Here is a 27,118-nt window from a genome sequence, read left to right on the forward strand (position 1 = left end):
CGAACGAATGCAGCTAGCGATCAACTCAGAATGACCACCAAAGTCTGTGCAAACATAGCCCAAGGTGGATCCATTGTTACCTGAATTTGCCATGTATTTTTCATTAACTCTTGATGAAAGCTAAAACAATTTGCACACAAACCATCCTTAACAGATCCTGAGAGAATAACACATTTTTGCAAGATAAACATGATATGAGTGTTGGTGTTGCTGTGAGTGTACCTTCCTCATCTTTGCTACTCTAAGACATGATAAATAATCAACACTTCCACAGTGTATTACATAATTTGTGACTGTAATCACTTTAAATTTTTTAAAGTGATATACAATCCGACCATACCCATGCACCGGCATTGAGGATCGGAATAAACAAACTGACAGAAATAAAGTAAAGTCAGCAATCACACTAGCAGTCAGTCACATGTTATACATTAGTATATTAAGCAATATGAGCACCACATCAACTACAGCTACATTTTAAGTATGTAGGAGAACATATTACTGCATCATGTTTTAAACACATCTAGCATATTCAGACGTAAATACAAAAGAAACAACAGTAAATGTATACAGACTCATATGCAATGGACACTTTAACTATTCGTACTAAAAAGGTAGATAGAGACTTAGTGCTGTATAACCTGTACTCAGTAGAGTGGGATACAGGGAGACTCATCTCGTTTCCAGGACTGATCAATACGTTAGCGAACGCTGAGGGGATCCAGACGCTACTAGTGTACACTGCCGCTCCGTGAACCTATAGTGAACAGACGCTCAGTGAACACAGACGCACCAGTCACACAGCCGCATATGCTGCAACTGGGTCCTGTACAGCAGCTGAGACGGATGCGGGAAACAGTTCATGGCGGGAGACTCGGAGGAAACTGGTCATGAACCGGGGGGAGGGGCGACCAGGAGAGCATCTGACTCCCCACTGCTAACACCAACCCTAGGGATCGCGGCCTCATACTAATCCTGGAGCCTCTGATCCCCAGGGCCTAGCGCTGGTGCCCCCGCGGTGGTAGTCGCATCAGCAACTGTTTGGTGGTCTCCTTCCCAAAACAGTGCCTTATCTTCTCGATGCCTTATCTTCTCCCCGTGCTTCGGTCACAGCCTGGTAACATCTGCTGGATCTGCTAGTATATCCGAAACAGACGCCCCCCGAAACAGCACTATACTCATGGTTAAGCGTTGTCGTGACCTGGCAGAGAGTTGTTGAAGCGACTCTTTCTAAGGTACGTATAAGATACTATTTAGAGAGATCACTCAAAAAATACTAAGACTATAAAAATAATATAAGAAAGCTTAGGGCTGCTAAGAATCAGCAGCCCTCTGACCATGGTCCGGCTCCTGCTGCACCAAATAAAAAATTGATTTGCCTGAGCAAGGAGTAGGTGATATATGGACGGACCCATTGCATGCTGGGAGGCCAGAAAAGCTTTGACCGATTGGTGCAAATCCACTGTCGCTTCATCATATCCCCATTGTTATTCTGTGAATAACCTGTGGACACTGCTGGAGAAAAGCCCATTGTCATGCCTGGGCAAAATACTAAAAGATTCACCTGTTCGGTGTGGAATTATTTCTCCACAAATCCGGACAACAGGTGTCAAGCCATGTGTTGTCTTTGTCAATCCATAATAAGTAGGGGTAAGGACGTTAACCACCTAGGGACATCCTTCCTTATATGTCACCTGCAGCGCATTCATCATAAGTCATTGTCAAGTTCAGAAACTTTGGGTAACAGCGTAAGCAGTCATCTGACAACTAAATGATGCAGTTTGTTTGAATATTATTTTACCTGTGAGGATGTAAACACTGAAGGCGGGGGGGGGGGATCTTAGGATGAGGAAAACATCTTGCCTCTGTTGAGCCAGTTTGTGCAAGGAAAGATTAACTGCTTCTTTTTTGGTGGGGGCACAAATAAACCAATAATTTCAGCCACAGTCGTGTAGCAGACCCTGTCGCTGAAATGATGGGTTTGTTGCAGTGTGCATGTCCTGTTTATATAACATTTCCATCTTGCATGTCTTTCTTTGTCTGCCACATCACTCCAGGGGTGCTGCCCTATATGGGGTGCTGCCCCTCTGCCTTTTAAGTCCAGGGGTGCTGTTGCCTGTCTGCTGTGATGAGTAATTTTCCAGGGGTGCTGCCTGTGCTGTATAAGTTTAGGGGTGCTGCCGTATACAATAATACTTGATCCTAGGTTTAAATTAAAGCCTAGAGCAAATATGAAGCAAGCTTCAACATCACAAACAGATTTGTGAAAACATAGTCGCAAAGGTGGAAATGGAAATTGCAGTTTTGACAAAGTGTTTTCCAATGAGACCACATTTTTGGTCAAAGTCAGTCAATGTCAGAAGAGACAGAATCATAATCCAGTGCAACTGCCGGAGAGGCAAAATAGATTTTCTGCTGGAGCATTTGAGAGGGGTTCTTCTCAATTATTTAATGTTAGGTACTCACTCAAATTAATTGCTCCAATTAGTCAACCTTAGTTTTGAATTATTATTAATGTTCCACATTTTGGGATTATTTATTTACAAGATGCACATTTGTTGTACAGGGTTCTTTTCCTATGGGCTGCGTAAGGTTATCGCAAGACCTTGCGGTGTTAGAAGAACAGAGTTTCAGTGATCTTGCATTGCATCAGCTTTCCAAGGTCAATAAAACTGTATCCTTATCCAGTGTATCAATTTCAGCAGACAAGGTATCTGTCCACGCTGCTACAGCGCTACATACCCAAGCCGACGCTATCGCCGGTCTGAGTAATGTACCAGTATGTGTGTAAATTGACTTCAAAGTAGTCTCTTGCCTGCGATTAGCAGGATCCTTGAGGGTTGCGGTATCTTGAGACGGCAGCGCCACCTTTTTGGATAAGCGCGTCAACGCTTTGTCCATCCTGGGAGAGGATTCCCACCGTATCCTGTCCTTAGCCGGGAAAGGATACACCATAAGAATCCTTTTGGGAATCTGCAGTTTCTTGTCTGGAGTTTCCCAAGCCCTTTCAAACAACTCATTTAGCTCACGTGAAGAGGGGAAAGTAACCTCAGGTTTCTTTTTCTTATACATGCGCACCCTCGTGTCCGGGACCGAGGGGTCATCTGTGATATGCAACACATCTTTTATAGCAATAATCATATAATGAATACTTTTTGCCAATTTCGGCTGCAACCTCGCATCATCATAGTCGACATTGGAGTCAGAATCCGTGTCGGTATCAGTGTCTGCTACTTGGGATAGTGGGCGCTTTTGAGACCCAGAAGGGCCCTGTGACATAGTGAAAGGCAGGGATTGACTTCCTGTATCTCCCCTGGACTCCGCTTTGTCCAACCTTTTGTGTAATAAATTCACATTTGCATTTAAAACATTCCACATATCCAACCAATCAGGTGTCGGCAGTGCCGACGGAGACACCACACTCATTTGCTCCACCTCCTCCCTAGAAGAGCCTTCCGCTTCAGACATGCCGACACACGCGTACCGACACCCCACACACTCAGGGAAATCTCTAATCTGGAGATAGTTCCCCCAACAAGGCCCTTTGGAGAGACAGAGAGAGAGTATGCCAGCACACACCCAGCGCCAATGACCCTGGAAACACAAGTCCCAGCTATATACAGCGCTTTTTTGTTTTATATATATATATTGACTGCGCCCAAATTATGTGCCCCCCTCCTTCAAAGCCCTCTGTCACCGTGAGTCCAGGGAGCCAGCTTCTCAGCAGCGTGCTGTGGAGAAAATGGTGCTGGTTAGTGCTGTGGGATCAAGCTCCGCCCCCTCAGCGGCGGGCTTCGGTCCCACTCAAAATACAAAAAAACCTGGCGGGGGATTGTATATTATAATGCCATAGCTGAATATACCTGTAATGCCAGCCAAGAGGATTATTGCTGCCCAGGGCGCCCCCTCTGCGCCCTGCACCCATCTGTGCCTGTGTGTGTGTGCGGGAGCAATGGCGCACAGCGTTACCTCAGTGAAGATCCGAAGTCTTCTGCCGCCTGTGAAGTCTTCTTTCTTCGTATACTCACCCGGCTTCAATCTTCCGGCTTTGCAAGGAGGACGGCGGCGCGGCTCTGGACGAACGGCAAGGGTGAGACCTGCGTTCCGATCCCTCAGGAGCTAATGGTGTCCATTACCCAAAGAAGCACAGCCTATCACTGAAGTAGGTCTGCTTCTCTCTCCTCAGTCCCACGGCGCAGGGAGCCTGTTGCCAGCAGGACTCCCTGAAAATAAAAAACCTAACAAAATTCTTTATTACAGAGAAACTCAGGAGAGCTCCCCTGAAAGCACCCAGTCTCCTCTGGGCACAGGATCTAACTGAGGTCTGGAGGAGGGGCATAGAGGGAAGAGCCAGTGCACACCCATTCTAAAGCTTCTTTATAGTGCCCATGTCTCCTGCGCAGCCGGTCTATTCCCCATGGTCCTTACGAAGTCCCCAGCATCCTCTAGGACGTAAGAGAAAAACCCATGTTGGACCCCCTACAGGAAAAATAAAACACGTTGGCCCAGACCTGTCTGCAGTACTTGCTCCAAGAGAAAGTGATGGGCTCGTAGTCTGATAGTACTGATAGTCTAGAAGGCTGAGGAAGGGGCGGCAGGGGTAGCATTGTATGTCCATGGGGCTGATAGGTAGGAGATGGGAAGTGTATGTCTTATAAGCCAGGGGGTAGTTTAGGTGTATGGTGGTGGGGTGGGGTGTGGGCAGGGGGCGTAGTATATGTCCCTGAGGCCTTGGGGGTAGAGCAGATAGTATATGTACCCTGGCTGGGGGAAATTGTATGTCTAGAAGGCTAGTGGGTGGTAGGTCCCAGTGGTCCAACCCACTGCTGTATATACAGTTTACTTACGTATATACAGGTACAGTAGGTGTAGATATCTATATATTTGGGATGTAGGTGGAATTCTGGTGGTCGGAATCCCGATGGTCAAAATACTGCCGCTGGAATTCCGACTGCCAGAATGCCGGCAGCGCCACCGCAGCTATTCCCACTCCTGTTTGTCCACGACACCCATGGAGTGGGAATAGAACCTGTGGCGAGCCACCGAGTCAGCAGCATAACTCTCTCTGCACATTATATCTGCCCCCCCCTGCAGTGCACATGGTTTTGCCCAACTGCTAACAAATTTGCTGCTGCGATCAACTCTGAATTACCCTCTATGTACAATATATATACAGGTAGCATTAATATCAAGGTACATTTTAGGACTATTATGAGTAAGAGCCACACAAAGAAACCCCTCCACCCTACACCAATAGTCCCCTCAGGAGTGCGCTCGATTGGACTGCTGCACAGCTGTGAGACTCTGCTGGGCGATCTGCTGCTGGTTGAGGTCTGCTGTAGGGTGTTGCTGATCTCAGCCCGCTTTGGGCCTGATGGTCCTCTACCTGCAGGGGTAGGGCGTGCCAACCAGTCACCTGGCTCCAACCGGTACACCAGTAACACGTCTGGGGACAGGTCCAGATGGAGCACACGCTTGGCTGCGTATTTGGACTTGACCTTCTCCACATAGCCAGATCCCCCAAATGGCAGGCTGACAGAATCTCCTGGAAACAGCTCTGCACACCTCCTGTCTCTCAGGATAGGAGCTTAACAACACTAACTTGAAAAGTCCTTGTGCGTGACCTTTTAAAACCTCTGATGCTTGTGCGAGTTAGAAGACAACTCTGTCTCTAGGATTGGTAGGATTTTTAAACACCTAATATTTAAACATGTCCAGGGAAACCAGTGGGCCGTCTGTGAGGATGGTGCCGGGTTGTCTGTTGAAGAGCTTTCTAGTGCAAAGGGCACCTAATTATGGTGATAAGGGGGTTGGCTTTCCTTGGGCAATAAAATGAGTCCCTGTTAAACCCTTGTAGTTGTTACTTATGTCACAAGCCCTTCAGTTTATTATGGCTTTGTGTGTGTGTGTGGGGGGGGGGGGTGTGTGTGGAGAGAATGAGGGGGGTGTATGTGCTGGCAGTCTTGGACTTCCAGTGTGAGTTGAGGACCGAGGTTGAGAACCACTGAACTATAGTACAATATTCAATACCTTCACATGTAGTACATATGTCATACGAAGTCTGTAAGAAACATATCAGGCTTAGAGTTATTACTCCCTGATAGGCACAACCATATAACAAGATGCACAATTTCCCACACCTGTAAACTTATAGGTTCAGCATTTAACCATATCTTGTCCTGTTAATGTCCACAATATTGAGCTGTACTTCTGCACACCCCTGCCATGCCTCCTGGCTGCTTCAGTTCACTCTCATACTGCCTTCCTCACCCTGCAGCCCTCACTTTCTGTGAGCAGTCAGTGATGAGGGACATAGTCAGTGAGGTGTACAGTAGCGCAAGCAGGGGGGTTTCTGAATACCCAGAAACGCCTCCCCCCCGGATCAGTGCTGGCTGTCAGACACTCTGTCTGCATCTCTGACCTGAGGATTACTGTTATGAGTCGGCCGGACGCTGACAGAGAGGAACTTTCAGTGCCACTGCTGAGTGCAGTACTGCTGGGAGCCTCTAGAGACCCCCATCTCCATTTGTGCTGTCCACACTGCAAGAAGTCGTCCCACTCCAGTCCCTAACCTTCCCGGGAGTGTACCGTAAGTCTAACCCCCCTTCTGCTGCCTGAACCTATCCTTCCCCCCTCCCCAGTGCGTTCCCCTGTGCGGACGTTCGGGATGCAGGCTGTCTGTATTTTGACGCCAGCATCCCGTTTAGCGTCAGTACATTGACGCTGTGAAGGTGTCCTCCATCGGGATCCCGGCATCGGTATATCGACTGCCGGGATCCCGTTTTTGTGTAAATACTGTATATAGATGTGTCCTGCTATGTTGTTGCCACATTGCGTCATACATAATGTGGGACGCGTGTTCCCACTATCCATTAACTTCGACTGAGCGCGGCATACCATGATGCATATGCACCGCAGTGCTGCTATTAAAAGCTGTTATATGCAGCAACAATATAGCAAAACACACACGGAAACCCCTCCTTATAAATCCTGCATTTGCCCCTGGTGGAGGAGAACTAAGGAGAGACCAGACTTACAGAAGTGAGCATCTCAGCCCAGGAGAGAGAGTGTCAGCAAAACTGTCAAGTGTCTGAGTGATAACTTGTTTTGGCACCTTTAGCAGCAACAGCTGCATCCAAACAGTTCTGATAACTGGTATCAGTCTTTCACATCGCTGTGGACAAATAGTTGCTCACTCTTCTGTGCAGAATTGCTTTAATTCTGCAACATTGGAGTGTTTTCGAACATGAGCTGCTCATTTAAGGTCCTGCCACATCTCAAATTCATATCAGAACTTTGATTAGGCCACCTTAAATTTGTTTATTTTATGCATTCAGAGGTGCATTTGTTCTGTACCTTTGATCAAAATCTTGATGCATAACCCAATAGTGCTTGAGGTTCATATCATGGACTGATGACTGGACATTCTCTTCAGAATCTTCTGGTAGACAACAGAATTCATGATTTTGTCAGTTATCACAATTTGCTTAGGCCCTGAAGCAGCAAAGCATCCCCATCCCCACATCAGTCCACAAAACATTAGCCAAAAACTGCTTAGTGTCATCAATGGGTGTGGTTTAATAAATAGAGTCTAATTAGAAAGTCAACAGATAGACACCACATGTTAGACATTTAAAAGTTCGACAGGGTGAAAGCACTGACAGGGGTGAAAAGGTAGACAGTACAAAAGGTCAACAGGGTTAAAAGGTCAACATGAAAATGGTCGACATAAAAATGGTAGACACCATTTTTTTTTCATATTTGGGGTTTCTGTGGATAGTTTTGTCATCTGGGACCCCCAACTGTAGAAAGGCATCCCCTCGCGGGGCTTGCTGCGCTCGCCACAAGGTTTATAACCTTTTCTATGCCGATATGGATAGGGAAGGTATGAAAAAGTCCAAAAACATGTAAAATAAGGACAACTCCTGTGTCTATCTGTTTTTATGTCAACCATTTTCATGTCGACCTTTTGACCCTGTCTATCTTTTGACCCTGTCGACCTTTTGTACTTTCTACCTTTTTCATGTCGACCTTTAGACCCTGTATACCTTCTGACCCTGTCGACCTAATGTCTGTCTAACATGTGGTGTCTATCTATTGACTGTCTAACTAGACACTGTCTATCTATCATCTGGATACCGTCATCAATTTGTTTTTTTGGTAAAAGTGAGATGAGCCTTTATGTTCCTCTCGGTTAGCAATGTTTTTCACCTTGCAACTCTCCAATGAACATTATTCTTCCAGTCTCTTTCTTATGGTGGAATCATGAATGCTGACATTAACTGAGCCAAACAAGGCCCGTTGTTCAGTAGATTCTCATCTGGGTTCTTTCGTAACTTCCTAGATGAGTTATTCATGCGCTCTTGAAGAAATTTTGGTAAACTGGCAATTCCTGGGAAGATTCACCATTGTTCCACAATTTTATGGAAATAATAGCTCTCACTGTGGTTCCCTGGAGCCCCTAAGCTGTAGAAAAGACATTGTAAACCTATCCAGACTAAAGATGTGCGGTGGGCACTTTTCGTGTTTTGGTTTTGGTTCTGGTTCTGGTTCCATGCTCGTGTTTTGGATCTGGATTGGTTTTGTCAAAACCATCCTTTCGGGTTTTGGTTTTGGATCTGGATGATTTTAAAAAAAAACAACATAAAAACAGCTAAAATCACATAATTTAGAGGTAATTTTGATCCTATGGTATTACTAACCTCAGTAACATTCATTTCCACTCATTTACAGTCTATTCTGAACACCTCACACCTCACAATATTGTTTTTAGGCCAAAAGGTTGCATCAAGATAACTGGATGACTAAGCTAAGCAACACAAGTGTGCAGCACAAACACCTGGCCCATCTAGTGGTGGCACTACAGTAGCAGACAGAATGGCAGATATAAAAAATAGGCCCCAAACAGCACATCATGCAAAGAAGAAAAAGAGGTGCAATGAGGTATATGGATAGCTAAGCTAAGCGACACAAGAGGGCGGCACAAACACCTGGCCCATCTAGGAGTGACACTGCAATGGCAGACAGGATGGCACTTAAAAAAACTAGGCCCCAAGCAGCACATCATGCAAAGAAGAAAAAGAGGTGCAATGAGGTAGCTGTATGACTAAGCTAAGCGACACAAGTGTGCGGCACAAACAACATGGGACATGCTGGAATTTTCCCAGATGTAATACACGCACAATATTGGTGGCACAGGAGAGCATACCCCTAAACCACACACATACACGGCAAACCCTGTAAAATTAATTTGGATAATAATAATAACCCTTTTATTTGGAGCTATTATAATAATATGCGGCACAGGCATGCGTACCCCTACACCACACAGGGCAAACCCTGTAAAAATTATTTTGATAATACTATAAGTAATGTATACAAGCCTTTTATTTGGAGTAAATAATATACAGCACAGGACACCACCACTGGACTTATGGCAGCACAAGACAGCACCACTGGACTGATGCAACACAAGACAGCACCACTGGACTGGACTTATACGGCAGTACCCCTGGACTTATACGGCAGTACCCCTGGAGCTATACGGCAGTGTCAGATAGGATGGCACTTTAAAAAAATAGTCCCCAAACAGCACAGGATGCAAAGAAAAAAAAGTGCATGATGGAATTGTCCTTGGGCTCTCCCACCCACCCTTATGTTGTATAAACAGGACATGCACACTTTAACAAACCAATCATTTCAGCGACAGGGTCTGCTACACGAATGTGGCTGAAATGACTGGTTTGTTTGGGCCCCCACCAAAAAAGAAACAATCATTCTCGCCTTGCAAAAACTGGCTCTACAGAGGCAAGATCTCGACCTCATCCTCCGATTCCTCACCCCTTTCAGTGTGTACATCCTCCTCCTCACAGAGTATTATTTCGTCCCCACTGGAATCCACCATCACAGGTACCTGTGTACTTTCTGGAGGCAATTGCTGGTAAAGGTCTTCCCGGAGGAATTTATAATTCATTTTGATGAACATCATCTTCTACACATTTTGTGGAAGTAACCTCCTACGCCGATCGCTGACAAGGTTACTGGCTGCACTAATCCCTCTTTCAGAGTACACACTGGAGGGGGGGGGCAATTTAGGTAAAACCATTCCAGTTTGTTAAAGGGCATCCAAATTGCCTCTTTTTCCTACCAGTATACATACGGACTGTCTGACATGCCTACTTTGATGCTGTCACTCATATAATCCTCCACCATTCTTTCAGTGGTGACAGAATCATACGTAGTGACAGTAGACGTGTCAGTAATCCTTGGCAGGTCCTTCAGTCCGGACTAGATGTCAGCACTCGCTCCTGACTGCCCTGCATCACTGCCAGCGGGTGGGCTAGGAAATTTGATCCTTTTCCTCGCAGCCTCAGTTGCGGGAGAAAATTAAGGAGGAGCTGTTGGTAGGTCACGTTCCGCTTGAGTTGACAATTTTCTCACCAGCAGATCTTTTTACCTCTGGCCGCAAGAGAGATACAACGTAGGCTTTAAACCTAGGATCGAGCACGGTGGCCAAAATGTAGTGCTCTGATTTCAACAGATTGACCACCCTTGAATCCTGGCAAAGTGAATGAAGGGCTTCATCCACAAGTCCCACATACTTTGCGGAATCGCTCTGTCTTAGCTCCTCCTTCAATTTCTCCAGCTGCTTCTGCAAAAGCCTAATGAGGAGAATGACCTGGCTCAAGTTGGCAGTGTCTGTACTGACTTCACGTGTGGCAAGTTCAAAGGGTTGGAGAACCTTGCACAAGATGGAAATCATTCTCCACTGCACTTGAGTCAGGTGCATTCCACCTTCTTTGCCTATATCATAGGTGGATGTATAGGCTTAATGGCCTTTTGCTGCTCCTCCATCCTCTGAAGCATATAGAGTGTTGAATTCCACCTCTTGCTTCAGTTGATGTCATGGCAGGTTCAGGAATGTTTGCTGGTGCTCCAGTTTTCGGCACGTGGTGGCTGAATGTCGAAAGTGGCCCGCAATTTTTCGGCCACCGACAGCATCTCCCGCACGCTCCAGTAATTTTTTTAAAAAATTCTGCACCACCAAATAAATTGTATGTGCAAAACATTAGACATGCTGGAATTTGCCCAGATGTAATGCATGCACAATATTGGTGGCATTGTCCAATATCACAAATTACCAGGAGAGTCTAATTGGGGTAAGCCATTGTGCGATGACGTCCCTCAGTTTCCGTAAGAGGTTGTCAGTGGTGTGCATCTTCCGAAAGCAGTGATAGATAGCGTAGCCTGCCTAGGAACGAGTTGGCATTTGCAAGATGCTGCTACTGGTGCAGCTGCTGTTTTTGCTGCAGGAGGCAATACATCTACCCAGTGGGCTTTCACAGTCGTATACCCCTTAGTCTGCCCTGTTCCACTTGTCCATATGTCCGTGGTTAAGTGGACAGTGGGTACAACTGCATTTTTTAGGACACTGAGGATACTTGCTGTTGTCTCTGTTCATTCTCGGTATCGCCTGCCTAGTGAAGTGGAACCTAGATGGGATTTGGTACTACCTCCATCAATTCTCTAAGTCCCACTGAACTAATGGCGGATACTGGATGCACCTCTAACACCAACATAGCTGTCAAGGCCTCAGTTATCCACTTTGCAACAGGATGACTGCTGTCATATTTCATCTTCCTCGCAAAGGACTGTTGGACAGTCAATTGCTTAGTTGATGTAGTACAAGTGGTCTCCCGACTTCCCCTCTGGGATGACGATCGACTCCCAGCAGCAACAACAGCAGCGGCAGCAACAGAAGCAGTAAGCATACCACTCAAGGATCCTCCAGAGGAATCCCGGTTAGGAGAGGACTCCCAGTCTTGCCAGTGACATGGCCTGCAGGACTACTGACGTTCCTGACTGAGGAGGAAGTTGACGTTGAGGAAGTTGGTAATGTGGCTTGCAGCAGCTTGGGTACAAGGGATTTAGGTGTCAGCGTACTGCTTACGCTCTTACCAAAAGATTCTGAACTTAACAATGACTTCTAATGAATGCGCAGCAGGTGACGTATAAGGGAGGATGTTCCTAGGTGGTTACCGTCCTTACCCCTACTTATTACGGATTGACAGAGGCAACACATGGCTTGACACCTGTTGTCCGGATTTGTGGAGAAATAATTCCACACCGAAGAGGTGGCTTTTTTGGTATTTTGCCCAGGTATCACAATGGGCTTCTTCATCCCACGGACAACATCTGTCTCCCCTGGTGCCTGATTTAAACAAACCACATCACCATCAGAATCCTCCTCGTCAACTTCCTACTCAGCATCAGCAACACCCATATCTTCATCCTGGTGTACTTCAACAGTGACATCTTCAATTTGAATATCAGCAACTGGACTATGGGTGCCACTTCCAGCACTTGTAGAGGGCGTGCAAATGGTGGAAGGAGCCACCTCTTCCCGTCCAGTGTTGGGAAGGTCAGGCATCGCAACCGCCGACACACTTGGACTCTCCTTGGGGATTTGTGGTACCATCTTAGAATGCACAGTTCTTTGCTGTGTTTTTGCCAGCTTAACTCTTCATTTTTCTAGCGTGAGGATGAGGGCTTCCATCGTCATGTGAAGCTGAACCACTGTCATGAACATAGGCCAGGGCCTTAGCCATTCCTTGCCACTCCGTGTCGTAAATGGCATATTGGCAAGTTTACGTTTCTCCTCAGATAATTTAAATTTATTTTTTGGGGTCTTTTTTCTGAACTTTGGCTTTTTGAATTTGACATGCCCTCTACTATTCCATTGGGCATCGGCCTTGGCAGACGACGTTGATGGCATTTCATCATCTATGTCATGACTAGTGGCAGCAGCTTCAGCACTAGGAGGAAGTGGTTCTTGATCTTTCCCTATTTTATCCTCCAAATTTTTGTTCTCCATTATTTTTCTGAAGTTATATAACACAATATGCGGCACAGGACAGCATATCCCTACACCACACAGGTCAAACCCTGTAAAAATTATTTGGATTAAATATTAATAATCCCTTTAAATGGAGTAAATAATATACAGCACAGGACAGGACCACTGGATTTATACAGCAGTACCTCTGGATTTATACGGCAGTATCACTGGACTGGATTTATACGACAGTATCACTGGATTTATACGCTAGTACCACTGGATTTATATAGCAGTATCACTGGAATTATACGGCAGTACCACTTGATTTATACAGCAGTACCACTGGAGTAGATTTATATGGCAGTACCACTGGAATTATACGGCAGTCTCACTGGAATTATACGGCAGTATCACTGGAATTATTCGGCCGTACCACTGGATTTATATGGCAGTACCACTGGACTTATACGGCAGTACCACTGGATTTATACGGCAGTACCACTGGAATTATATGCCAATACCACTGGAATTATACGGCTGTATCACTGGAATTATATGGCAGTGCCACTGGAATTATACAGCAGTACCACTGGAATTATACGGCAGTACCACTTGACTTATATGACAGTACCACTGGACTGGGTTTATATGGCAGTATAACTGGATTTATATGCCAGTACCACTGGAATTATATTGCAGTATCACTGGAAGTAATGGCAGTACCACTGGATTTATATGGCAGTATTACTGGAATTATACAGCAGTATCACTGGAATTATATGGCAGTATCACTGGAATTATACAGCATTACCACTGGACTTATAATGCAGTACCACTGAACTGGATTTATATGGCAGTATAACTAGATTTATACGCCAGTACCACTGGAATTATACTGCAGTATCACTGGACTTATATTGCAGTACCACTTGTCTGGATTTATACACCAGTACCACTGGAATTATATCGCAGTACCACTGGATTTATACAGCAGTACCACTGGATATACACGGCAGTACCACTGGACTTGATTTATACGCCAATAACACTGGATTTATATGGCAATACCACTGGCCATATACAGCAGTATCACTGGATTTATACAGCAGTATCCCTGGACTTAGATGGCAGTATAACTGGACTGGATTTTTACGGCAGTACCACTGGACGTATTCGGCAGTATCACTGGATTTATACGGCAGTACCACTGGACTGGATCTATACGCCAGTACCACTGGATTTATACGGCAGTACCACTGGACATATATGACAGTATCACTGGAATTATATGGCAGTACCACTGGACATATAAGGCAGTATCACTGGATTTATATGGCAGTACCACTGGACATATATGGCAGTATCACTGGAATTATATAGCAGTACCACTGGACATATACGGCAGTATCACTGGACATATACAGCAGTACCACTGGACTTATAAAGCAGCATAGGGACACCACCACTGGACTGATGCAGCACAACACAGCACCACTGGACTGGACTTATACAGCAGCACTGGACATATGGCAGCAGAGGACACCACCACTGTGACTGGACTGATGCAGCACAAGACACCACCACTGGACTGATGCAGCACAACACAGCACCACTGGACTGGACTTATACAGCAGCACTGGACATATGGAAGCAGAGGACACCACCACTGTGACTGGACTGATGCAGCATAAGACACTACACTGGACTGAACAGAACAAGACAGCACTGGATTTGCCACCCCGCTTTCCCTCGCACACAGACACTGAGGACGGAGACACGTCCTCTCGTTACACTGTCCGGGACTGGAGTGAAAATGGCGGTGATGCACGGCTCCTTATATAGAATATAAAACCCACGAGAATCCAACAGCGGGATGATGACATTTTGCCTCGTTCTGGTTTCTGAGTCAGGCGGGAAAACCTGAGCCGGGCTCGGGTTGTGAAGTTCGGGGAGGTTCGGTTCTCAGGGAACCGAACCCGCTCATCTCTAATCCAGACTGATATATTTCAATTTATTTCTTGCTGTAATTTCTTTTAATTGTGGTGTACTGTGCTGCATTTTTAGACTTTTTATAACCCTCTCACGCATAGCTGTAATACCCACTTTTTTCCTGTGCATGCACACTGACCAGGGATTTGGCTGTGTGTGAACAGAAATGACCTGGATCGGAGTCCTTAGTCCACGGACCTGCTCTGTACCAGGGTTATTCCTGGGTTCTAGTGTGAATGTATTTTTCAGACCCGGGTTGGAAGAAAAGTGTCTGATTGGATATGCGGTGCACCACCGATACCCTAAGGCTTCAGAGAGACTCCCCACCTCTCTCTATGATGCAGCCACTGATGCCACCATACAATACTAACTGTGATGTTGGACTGGTTGGTGTATGCAGGTTCAGCTGGACACTTTAACACTTTCTCTGCTGCTGCTCTCTCTTCCAGATCCACCTCCACCTGGACCTGAAGCTGAGGGTCACACCTAGTATGCGGGCAGGTAAAGTAGTTCTGTCAGGTGTGTTATGGCTGCCTCCAGGGCTGGATTAACAATGGGGCAGATGGAGCTGCAGCTCCAAGCCCCCTATTGAAAATAGGCCCACAGAGTTCCCTGCAGTGCAGGCAACCAGTGCTGACAGTTAAATATTTCCTGTCATCATACACAGCTGCTCTCTAACCTCTGGCTGCCTATTCACCCCCATCTGAACTGGTTAGCCAGTGTCCTGACCACCCCACCACGGTGACGGAATGAAACTGCATTTAGCCTTTCCTGTATCTGAGGCTCCGCCTCTGAGTACACACAAAGCTCCACCCCCTCATAACCTGATGCCCGCCCCCTTGTCCATCAAAAATAAATGCTTATACTGCAGCATATCATTCCTGCTGCAGGCAGCTTCCCACCAATAAAATGTCTCATGAAAGAAGTGAAGGGTCTGGCGAGGAGGCTACTGTCTTTTAGGAGAGCTGAGTCCCTGGATGTCAGAACTGAGGGGGCATGCAAAACAATGTGAGTAGCAGCCCACACCAGGCCCAGAGATCTCCTATGTAAGTGGTGTCTGTGTCAGTAAGTTTTGTGTTGTGTGTAAGTAAGCATAGGCGTGTGCACAGGGGGTGCCTGGGGAATTTCATCTCATACCATGTGGCGTAATGTGAATTTTGGCTCATACCATGTGGTGTAATGTGAATTTTGGCTCATACCATGTGGCATAATGTGAATTTTGGCTCATACCGTGTGGTGTAACGTGAATTTTGGCTCATGCCATGTGGCGTAATGTGAATTTTGGCTCATACAGTGTGGCATAATGTGAATTTTGCACCTAATGTAGGTCCACCACACTCTAGTTCCGCCACTGGGTCAAAGATAGGTTTGGGAAGTGTAAGCAGCGATAGGGTGCAGCGGCAGCTAGGACTCAGGATTATGCCATAGCGGACAGTCAGTAGCTGCCACTGGTCACACCATTATGTTTCATTTTATTTCTCTGGGGTGTATTATATCTACTTGTATTATTAGGAACTAGGGATAAATTTGATTAAGCCATGTGATTTTACTGAAAGAATGTAAAATAGTGCTAGACATGTCCCTTGGCGGTGCGAGACATACCCAAAAGATGGTGCTAGACACGCCCCTACAGCAGTACACCCCCTAATAAAATTTGCTATGCATGCTTGTCAGTAAGTAAGTAGTGTCTGTCAGTAAGTTGTGTCTGTGTCAGTACATTTTGCGTTGTGTGAGTAATTCTAACGGTCCCCACAAGTACAATGAGGCAGCACTCTCGAGTCTTGCTGGTGCAGTAAGATTTATTGATCCAAAACTTACTCAATAAATCTTACTGCACCGGCAAGTCTCGGGAGTGCTGACTCATTGTACTCTATGCACAGCTTGAAAAACTGAAGGAGGGCACCAGAGCAAATATTCACATAATAATAGGATGAGTGCTGGGTACACACACACACACACACACACACACACACACACACACACACACACACACACACACACACATATATATATATATATATATATATTATTATTATTATTTTTTTATTCTATAACCAGTGTGACGTACTGCTTTCCTTGTCTATGTAGGATGCAGAGACAGGGGGTGTCTGTACCATGGATTCATGTAATGTGTAGCCACTCCACCTAGTGTCACATGGCCACAATCCCTAATGGCATCTGACCACGCCCATTTTTGCCACAGTACCACTGAGAAAAAATTCTACTTACATCACTGGTGTCAGTAAGTAGTGTCTGTGTCAGTACATTTTGCATGGTTTCGGTGTCAGTAAGTTTTATGTTGTGTTTGTGTGTCAGTAAGTTGAGTCTGTCAGTAAGTGGTGTCTGTGTCATTAAGTTTTGTGTTGTGTATGTGTGTGTGTGTGTGTGTGTCTGTAAGCAGTGTCTGGCAGTAAGTGGTGTCTGTGTCAGTAAGTTTTGTGTTGTGCGTGTGTGTGTGTGTGTGTGTGTGTGTGTGTCAGTGAGTGGTGTCTCTGTCAGTAACTTTTGTCATGTGTCGTTTGTGTGTCAGTATGTAGTGCCTGTCAATAAGTGGTGTCTGTGTCAGTAAGTTTTGTGTTGTGCATGTGTGTGTCAGTAAGTAGTGTCTGTCAGTAAGTGGAGTCTATGTCAGTAAGTTTATCTGTTGAGTGTGTGTCAGTAAGTAACATCTATCAGTAAGTGGTGACTGTGTCACATGGCATAGACCACACCCTCTATTTAGACCACACCCACACCACACTGGTCACACCCCAACATCACTAGTCACACCACCGCATTGGTTGGTCACACCTATTGCTGAGGCACACAATTGGCCCTTCTTAAATTTCAGCTCCAGGCTCATGTGGACCTTAATCTGGCACTAGCTGCCTCATACTGTTATTATAGTGATATATCACTGATTGTGGGAATATCAGGTGCGAAAGTGAGGTATTTCTGTAATGCAATACAGCAGTACAACCCTTTCCTCTTTTTCTCTGCCTTGAAGCTGTGTTCAGTAGTTATAGCTGTCTATGATCGCAACTCCATAAATATTCTCTGTATAACTATGAAAGTTTTAAAAAACAGATGTACAGCGGGCACTTTTCGTGTTTTGAGTTTGGCTCTGGATCCCACTCGTGTTTTGGATGTGGATTGGTTTTGCCAAAACCATCCTTTTCGTGTTTTGGTTTTGGATCTAGATGATTTTAAAAAAACATAAAAACAGCTAAAATCACAGAATTTGGGGGTAATTTTGATCCTACAGTATTTTTAACCTCAATAACATTAATTTCCACTCACTTCCAGTCTATTCTGAACACCTCACACCTCACAATATTGCTTTTAGGTCAAAAGGTTGCACAGAGGTAGCTGGATGACTAAGCTAAGCAACACAAGTGGGCGGCACAAACACCTGGCCCATCTAGGAGTGGCATTGCAGTGTCAGACAGGATGTCAGTTTTAAAAACCAGGCCCCAAAGAGCACATAATACAAAGAAAAAAAAAGAGGTGCACCGAGGTCGCTGCATGACTGCGCTAAGCGACACGAGTGTGCGGCACAAACACCTAGCCCATCTAGTAGTGGCACTGCAGTGTCAGGCAGGATGGCAGTTTTAAAAACTAGGCCACAAAGAGCAATTAATGCAAAGAAGAAAAAGAGGTGCAAGACACTTATGTTGTATAAACAAGACATGTGCACTTTAACAGGCCAATCATTTCAGCGACACAACTGTGTCTGAAATGATTGGTTTGTTTGGGCCCCCACCAAAAAATAAGTAATTAATCTTTCCTTGCACAAACTGGCTCTACAGTAGCAAGATGTCATCCTCAGATTCCCCCCCTTCAGTATTTACATCCTCATCCTCACAGAGAAATAATATTCAAACAAACAAAACTACATCATTTAGGTGTCAGTGGACTGCTATTTACGCTATTACCCAAAGTTTCTGAACTTGACAATGACTTATGATGAATGCGCGGCAGGTGACGTATAAGGGAGGATGTTCTAAGGTGGTTAACGTCCTTACCCCTACTTATTACGGATTCACAAAGGAAACAGATGGCTTGACACCTGTTGTCCGGATTTGTGGAGAAAAAATTCCACACCAAAGAGGTGGCTTTTTTGGTATTTTGCCCAGGCATCACAATGGGTTTATTCATCCCACGGACAACAACTGTCTCCCCCGGTGCCTTATTAAAATAAACCATATCACCATCAGAATCCTTCTCGTCAACTTCCTCCTCAGCACCAGCAACACCCATATCCTCATCCTGGTGTACTTCAACAGTGACATCTTCAGTTTAAATATCAGAAACTGGACTGTGGGTGCTCCTTTCAGCACTTGCAGAGGACGTGCAAATGGTGGAAGGAGCCACCTCTTCCCATCCAGTGTTGGGAAGGTCAGGCATTGCAACCGCCGACACAATTGGACTCTCCTTGGGGATTTGTGATACCATCTTAGAACACACAGTTCTTTGCTGCACTTTTACCAGCTTAACTCTTTTCATTTTGCTAGCGGGAGGATGACTGAAGCTGAACCACTAGTCATGAACATAGGCCAGGGCCTTAGCCGTTCCTTGCCACTCTGTGTTGTACATAGCATAATGGCAAGTTTGTTTCTCCTCAGATGATTTAAATTTATTTTTTTGGGTCATTTTACTGAACTTTGGCTTTTTGGATTTTACATACCTTCAACTATGACATTGGGCATCGGCCTTGGCAGACGACGTTGATGGCATTTCATTGTCTATGTCATGACTAGTGGCAGCAGCTTCAGCATTAGGAGGAAGTTTTTCTTGATCTTTCCCTATTTTATCCTCCAAATTTTTGTTCTCCATTATGTTTCTGTAGTTATTATAATAATATGCAGCACAGGAGAGCGTACCCCTAAACCACACACACACAGCAAAGCCGTAAAAATTATTTGGATAATAACCCTTTTATTTGGAGTTATACAGCAGCACCTCTGGATTTATGGCAGCACAGGACACCACCATTGGACTTATGGCAGCACCGGACACCACCACTGGACTGACGCAGCACAAGTCAGCCCCACTGGACTAAACTTATACAGCAGCACTGGATTTATAGCAGCACAGTACACCACCACTGGACTGATGCAGCACAAGACAGCACCACTGGACTGGACTTATACAGCAGCACTGGACTTATGGCAGCACAGGACACCACCACTGGACTTATGGCAGCACAAGACACCACCACTGGACTGATGCAGCACAAGACAGCACCACTGGACTGGACTAAATATATACAGCAGCACCACTGGACTTATAGCGGCACACGACACCACCACTGGACTTATGGCAGCACAGGACACCACCACTGGACTGATGCAGCACAAGACAGCACCACTGGACTGGACTTATACAGCAGCACTAGACATATGGCAGCATAGGACACCACCACTGGACTTATGGCAGCACAGGACACCACCACTGGACTGATGCAGCACAGGACAGCACCACTGGGCTGGATTTATACAGCAGCACTGGAGTTATGGCAGCACAGGACACCACCACTGTGACTGGACAGATGCAGCACAAGACACCACCACTGGACTGATGCACCACTGGAATGATACAAAAGAGCAGGTCGCCACCCTGCGCGCCACGCCACTTTCCTGCACAGACACTGAGGAGACATGTCCAATCGCTACACTCTGCAGGACTGGAGTGAAGACGGCGGGGCGGGAGGCACAAAATATACAAATTCCGGATCTCGAGAAAATCCGACAGCGGGATGATGACAATTTGCCTCGTTCTGGTTTCTGAGTCTGGCGGGAAAACGTGAGCCGGACTCGGAGCGTGAAGTTCAGGGTGGTTTGGTACTCAGGGAACTGAACCCACTCATTTCTAGTTTAAAAGCGACTCTATACTATATATTTAAAAAAAATAACAGTTCCTAGTGTTGGTGGAGACTTTTATAGCTTCAATAGTTTGATGTATAATAAGGTTTGCTTTACTCTAAAAATGCTATACAGAAAAGTCCCTTTTAGTGCTGCTTTCAGATATTCAGCTAAATTCCAGGTCATTGCACCTGCACGTGCAGCAACCAAGGAATTCATCATGTGTAAAAGCATATGACCCGGACCTAGTCTTGGGTCCACGACCCTGCTCCCAACCAGGATCACGGAGATGAAACATGGGAATTTGCCGGCTTGCTAGACCTGGCAAATTCCTGGGTCACATGTCTGAAAGAAACATTTATACACATCAAAATGCAGGGCAGACCTTGGTTCAGTATGAACGCACTTTCCCAGGTTTTTAATGTAGTGTGAATGGGCATCTCAGATTGAGACCTTGGAATGTCCAGGGTTAATGGATCTGGGTAATACTTGTGTAATTCCCGGATCTTATGTCTGTACGCGGTATAAGTGAACTACACATTGCTAGAAAGGTTCTATTTAATATTTAGATTCAACAGGGCTGGCAGTAATCAAGTCTGATTGTGTCTAGTCTAATTTAACTTAATTATCAATTCAATTTGGTTGATTAGTTGAATTAGTAACAAAGGGGGTAATTACTTTTTCGGGGCCAGCTGGTGTTGGATAACTTTTTTGCTTCAATAAAAGAAATACACTTTTAAAAGCTGTATTTTGTGTTTACTCAAGTTGTCTTTGTTTGCAGATCTGAAATAATTAAATGTGACAAATATGCAAAAATAGAAGAAATTAAGACGGGGGCAAAATGTTTTCCACGGCACTGTATATACGTATCTATGTCTATAGCTGCTATTATTAGGGCCGGTGCAAGATCTCTCTGCACCCTAGACATAAATGATTCAGCCCAGCGCCCCCTAACATACAAACCCTCCCCCCAACCTCCCGGAGGAGAGATGCAGGTGGCCCCTAGTTGGGCTGGGATGAATTGCTCACAATATACTGTACTTTCACTTTAAAAGTCCTTGAGCGCCATCACTTCTGTGAAATCAAACTGTCCACTTAGGAAGCAACACTGATTGACAATCAATTTCACATGCTGTTGTGCAAATGGAATAGACAACAGGTGGAAATTATAGGCAATTAGCTAGACACCCCCAATAAAGGAGTTGTTCTGCAGGTGGTGACCACAGACCACTTCTCAGCTCCTATGCTTTCTGGCTGATGTTTTGGTCACTTTTGAAAGCTGGCGGTGCTTTCACTCTAGTGGTAGCATGAGACGGAGTCTACAACCCACACAAGTTGCTCAGGTAGTGCAGCTCCTCCAGGATGGCACATCAATGCGAGCTGTGGCAAGAAGTTTTGCTGTGTCTGTCAGCGTAGTGTCCAGAGCATGGAGGCGCTACCAGGAGACAGGCCATTACATCAGGAGACGTGGAGGAGGCCGTAGGAGGGCAACAACCCAGCAGCAGGACCGCTACCTCCGCCTTTGTGCAAGGAGGAACAGGAGGAGCACTGCCAGAGCCCTGCAAAATGACCTCCATCAAGCCACAAATGTGCATGTGTCTACTCAAACGATCAGAAACAGACTCCATGAGGGTGGTATGAGGGCCCGACATCCACAGGTGGGGGTTGTGCTTACAGCCCAACATCGTGCAGGATGTTTGGCATTTGCCAGAGAACACCAAGATTGGCAAATTCGCCACTGGCACCCTGTGCTCTTCACAGATGAAAGCAGGTTCTCACTGAGCACATGTGACAGACGTGACAGAGTCTGGAGACGCCAAGGAGAACGTTCTGCTGCCTGCAACATCCTCCAGCATGACCGGTTTGGCAGTGGATCAGTAATGGTTTGGGTTGGCATTTCTTTGGGGGGCTGCACAGCCCTCCATGTGCTCGCCAGAGGTAGCCTGACTGCCATTAGGTACCGAGATGAGATCCTCAGACCCCTTGTGAGACCATATGCTGGTGCGGTTGGCCCTGGGTTCCTCCTAATGTAAGACAATGTTAGACCTCATGTGGCTGGAGTGTGTCAGCAGTTCCTGCAAGACAAAGGCATTGATGCTATGGACTGGCCCGCCCATTCCCCAGACCTGAATCCAATTGAGCACATCTGGGACATCATGTCTCACTCCATCCACCAATGCCACGTTGCACCACATACTGTCCAAAAGTTGGTGTATGCTTTAGTACAGGTCTGGGAGGAGATCCCTCAGGAGACCATCCGCCACCTCATCAGGAGCATGCCCAGGCGTTGCAGGGAGGCCACACACACTAGTGAGCCTCATTTTGACTTGTTTTAAGGACATTACATCAAAGTTGGATCAGCCTGTATGGTGTTTTTCCACTTTAATTTTGAGTGTGACTCCAAATCCAGACCTCCATGGGTTAATACATTTGATTTCTATTGATAATTTTTGTGTGAGTTTGTTGTCAGCACATTCAACTACATTATGTAAAGAACAAAGTATTTAATAAGAATATTTCATTCATTCAGATCTAGGATGTGTTATTTTAGTGTTCCCTTTATTTTTTTGAGCAGTGTATGTATAAGTATATGTGTATATATATATATATATATATATATATATATACTGTATATGGGGTCTGGTGGGGATATTTAATTGGGGTTGGGTATGGTATGTCGGCCACCTTAATCCTGACATTTTGAATGGACTTAATTTACCCTACTCCTTCCCTTAACATCTCCCTCCCCGCAGCCTAACCCTAACCCTCCTTGGCACAACATTCAGGATGCCGGCTGTCGGGATTCCGGCATTGGCATTCTGACAGGTGTCGGGATTCCGGTGCTGGTATTCTGAACAGCAGCATCCCATCCACCGGGATGCCAACTACCAGTGCCATAACTAGACATTTTAGCGCTGTGTGGAAGATAGAGCATCGGCGCCCCCCCTATGTAAAATACAGATTCCCCTTTTTACACATTACAGCAGACAGCGTCTCCGTTTTACACATTATGGCAGACAGTGTCCCATTATTACACATTACGGCAGACAATCCCCCTTTTTACACATTACGGCAGACAGCGTCCCCTTTTTACACCTTACGGCAGACAATCCCCCTTTTTACACATTACGACAGACAGCGCCCCCTTTTTCCACATTACGGCAGACAGCGTCCCCTTTTTACACAATATGGCAGACAGCGTCCCCTTTTTACATATCACGACAGACAGCGTCCCATTTTTTACACATTACGGCAGACAGCGTCCCCTTTTTACACATCATGGCAGACAGCGTCTTCTTTTTACACATTAAGGCAGACAGCGTCCCTTAATTACACATTACGGCAGACAATCCCCCTTTTTACACATTACGACAGACAGCATCCCCTTTTTACACATTACGGCAGACACTGTCCCCTTTTTACACCTTGCGGCAGACAATCCCCCTTTTTACACATTACGGCAGACAGCGTACCCTTTTTACACATTACAGCAGACAGCGTCCCCTTTTTACACATTAGGTTACAGACAGGCAGAATAGATGATACTTACCATCTCTCCGATGGCTCAGGCAGTCAGGCTTCTCGGTGCTGGCAGCTCCGGGGGCAGGGGAGAAGGAAGAGGAGGGAGGGGGACTCTGGAGCTGCAGCAGCGCACTGTAATTGCCGGCGGCGCTGCTGCAGCTGTCCCTCTCCTTCCGCATTTGCTGGCCGCCGCCGCTGTGAATGCTGGGATTGAGGAAAGCGCATCCCAGCATTCAGAGGAGCGGCGGCCAGCCTATGTGGAAGGAGAAAGACTGCTGCAGCGCCGCCGTCATCAATTACCCCCATGCCCACTGTCACAACTCATACACCACTCCATGCCTACAGTCACTGCACAACTCATACACTCCCCCCATGCCCACAGTCACTGCACAACTCATACACCCCCCCATGCCCACAGCCACTGCACAACTCATACAACCCCCCATGCCCACAGTCACTGCACAACTCATATACCCCCCATACCCACAGTCACTGCACAACTCATATACCTTCCCCCCAAACCCACTGTCACTGCACAACTCCTACACCCCCCCCCCAAGCCCACTGTCACTGTACAACTCATACCCCCCCCCTCCCCCCAGCCAACTGTCACTGCACCGGAGTTCAGCAGTTAGGCGCAGCACCCTAGCTGGGCAGGAAACACGCGGCTGCCGGCAGATAGGAAGAGAGCTCCCCCTTCGTGAGTAAGGGGAGAGAAGCAGCGGCGGCGGAATACATAAAAACAAGAAATAATCAGATGCAGTGGTCTGCCGGGTGGCAGGGAGCGGCGGGGCCCCACCGGCTTCTCTGCCGCATCCCCTGCACCAATGGTAATTACGCCACTGCCCCCCAAACTCACTCCCTCTGTCCCACATTACAAAATAAATATATAGTAATGTATCCATAATAATAAAAATATACATTGTCTACATTGTATTAAAAAATGAATTACCCCACACAGTGCAGCCAGAGACATGCCCAGCCTGAGAAGAACACAAGCCGTTTAGTGCTGATTCGTCACTCAAGCTGAAGGGAAGGGAAACAGCTGCACACTATGGGAAAAGGCACCCAGCCCCGTCCCAAGGCTTCTTTCTTTGCGCCAGCCGCCAGGAGTGGAAGCGTGATGTGATCTTAGGATGTCACCACCGCGCTCCCTGTAGCCCTGACAAAGTGGGAGGTGCCGTCATGCTGCCAAACACCATGGTCTTGTTGCTCAGCAGCGCATTATAATTGCAGTAATGGCAGTCACAGGTGCAAAGTGTGCAGTTGGTGGTACTGTGTACCTGCTGCCAAATTCTTAAGGATACTCCATTCCCGAGCGTAACTGCATACTTGCACCACTGGCTGTACCTTATTAGACCCACAGCAGCAGCCAGCGCAGTGTAAAAGGAGGAGGCTGCATACAGAGACATCTTTCAATTTTTTGCTAGATGAATTCAGTGGCGCCCTCCAGGGGCTGGCGCCCCTAGGCAGCCGCCTAAAGCTGCCTAATGGTAGAGCCGGCCCTGGCTATTATGTATTCTTAATGTGTCTTGACAAAGGTACTTTACATTAATTGTACCAAAACATCCTCTTTTTCTGGGATGATTTAAGACTCCATTTATGATTATGTGAATCGACATTGAAACATCTTCATCTTTTCACAACTAGTGAGGACCATCTATTACAGATGTGTCATATATCATTTCTGCAGTAGTGCCAAACATCCCCTCTCAGCACACTAGGCCCCGGGCAACTCTGCTAGTGCCGGTGTATTTTTTGCTTCTTCTGACCCATAAATGAGTCTTAGTCGCAATGAGATGCAACTAAGACATACAAGGAGACTGTGTTGATTAATGTGATTTGCAAAAATATTTGTATATATGTGTGCAACTAAGCCTGAATCTGTATAAGAAGTGCAATGACCGCTCATCTCTAATTAAGACATAGAAATTGCACCTGCAATTGGGCTGGTGTAAGTTACCATGGTGCATCTAAAGTACTAGGGATGAGCGGGTTTGGTTCTCAGAGAACCGAACCGTACCGGACTTCACCATTCGAGACCGGATCCGAGTCAGGCTCGGGTTTTCCCGCCTGACTCGGAAACCAGAACGAGGCAAAACTTCATCACCCCGCTGTCAGATTCTCGCGGGGTTTGGATTCCATATAAGGAGCCACGCATCCCCACCATTTTCACTCCAGCATTGGAGAGTGTAGAGAAAGGACGTGTCTCCGTTCTCTCAGTGTCTGTGTCTTGTGCTGTATTTGTCCAGTCACAGTGATTGTGTCCTCTTGCTGCCATATGTCCATTGCTGCATCAGTTCAGTGGTGGTGTATTGTGCTGCATCAGTCCAGTGGTAGTGTCCTGTGCATCAACCATCAGTCTTTCCAGTGACCAGGCAGTCACAGTGGTATACTCTGCTGCCATATGTCCAGTGCTGCTGTATAATAATAATAATAATAATAATAATAATAATAATAATAATAATAATAATAATAATAATAATAATAACAACAACAACAACAACAACAAGTCCCTTACAGTATTGCTGTGTTGTCCTGCATCAGACCAGTGGTAGTGTCCTGTGCATCAGCCATCAGTCATTCCAGTGACCAGGCAGTCACAGTGGTATACTCTGCTGCCATATGTCCTGTGCTGCTGTATAATAATAACAAGTCCCTAACAGTGTTGCTGTGTTGTCCTGCATCAGACCAGTGGTAGTGTCCTGTGCATCAGACATCTGTAATTCCAATGACCAGGCAGTCACAGTGGTATCCTCTGCTGCCATATGTCCAGTGCTCCTGTGCAGCATATTCTGTTATATAAATCCATAAAAACAATGGAGAACAAAAATTTGGTGGATAAAATAGGGAAAGATCAAGAACCACTTCCTCCTAGCGCTGAAGCTGTGCCACTAGCCATGACATAGACAATGAAATGCTATCA

This window comes from Pseudophryne corroboree, chromosome 2, assembly GCF_028390025.1.
Source record: "Pseudophryne corroboree isolate aPseCor3 chromosome 2, aPseCor3.hap2, whole genome shotgun sequence".
NCBI classification, from domain to species: Eukaryota; Metazoa; Chordata; class Amphibia; order Anura; family Myobatrachidae; genus Pseudophryne; species Pseudophryne corroboree.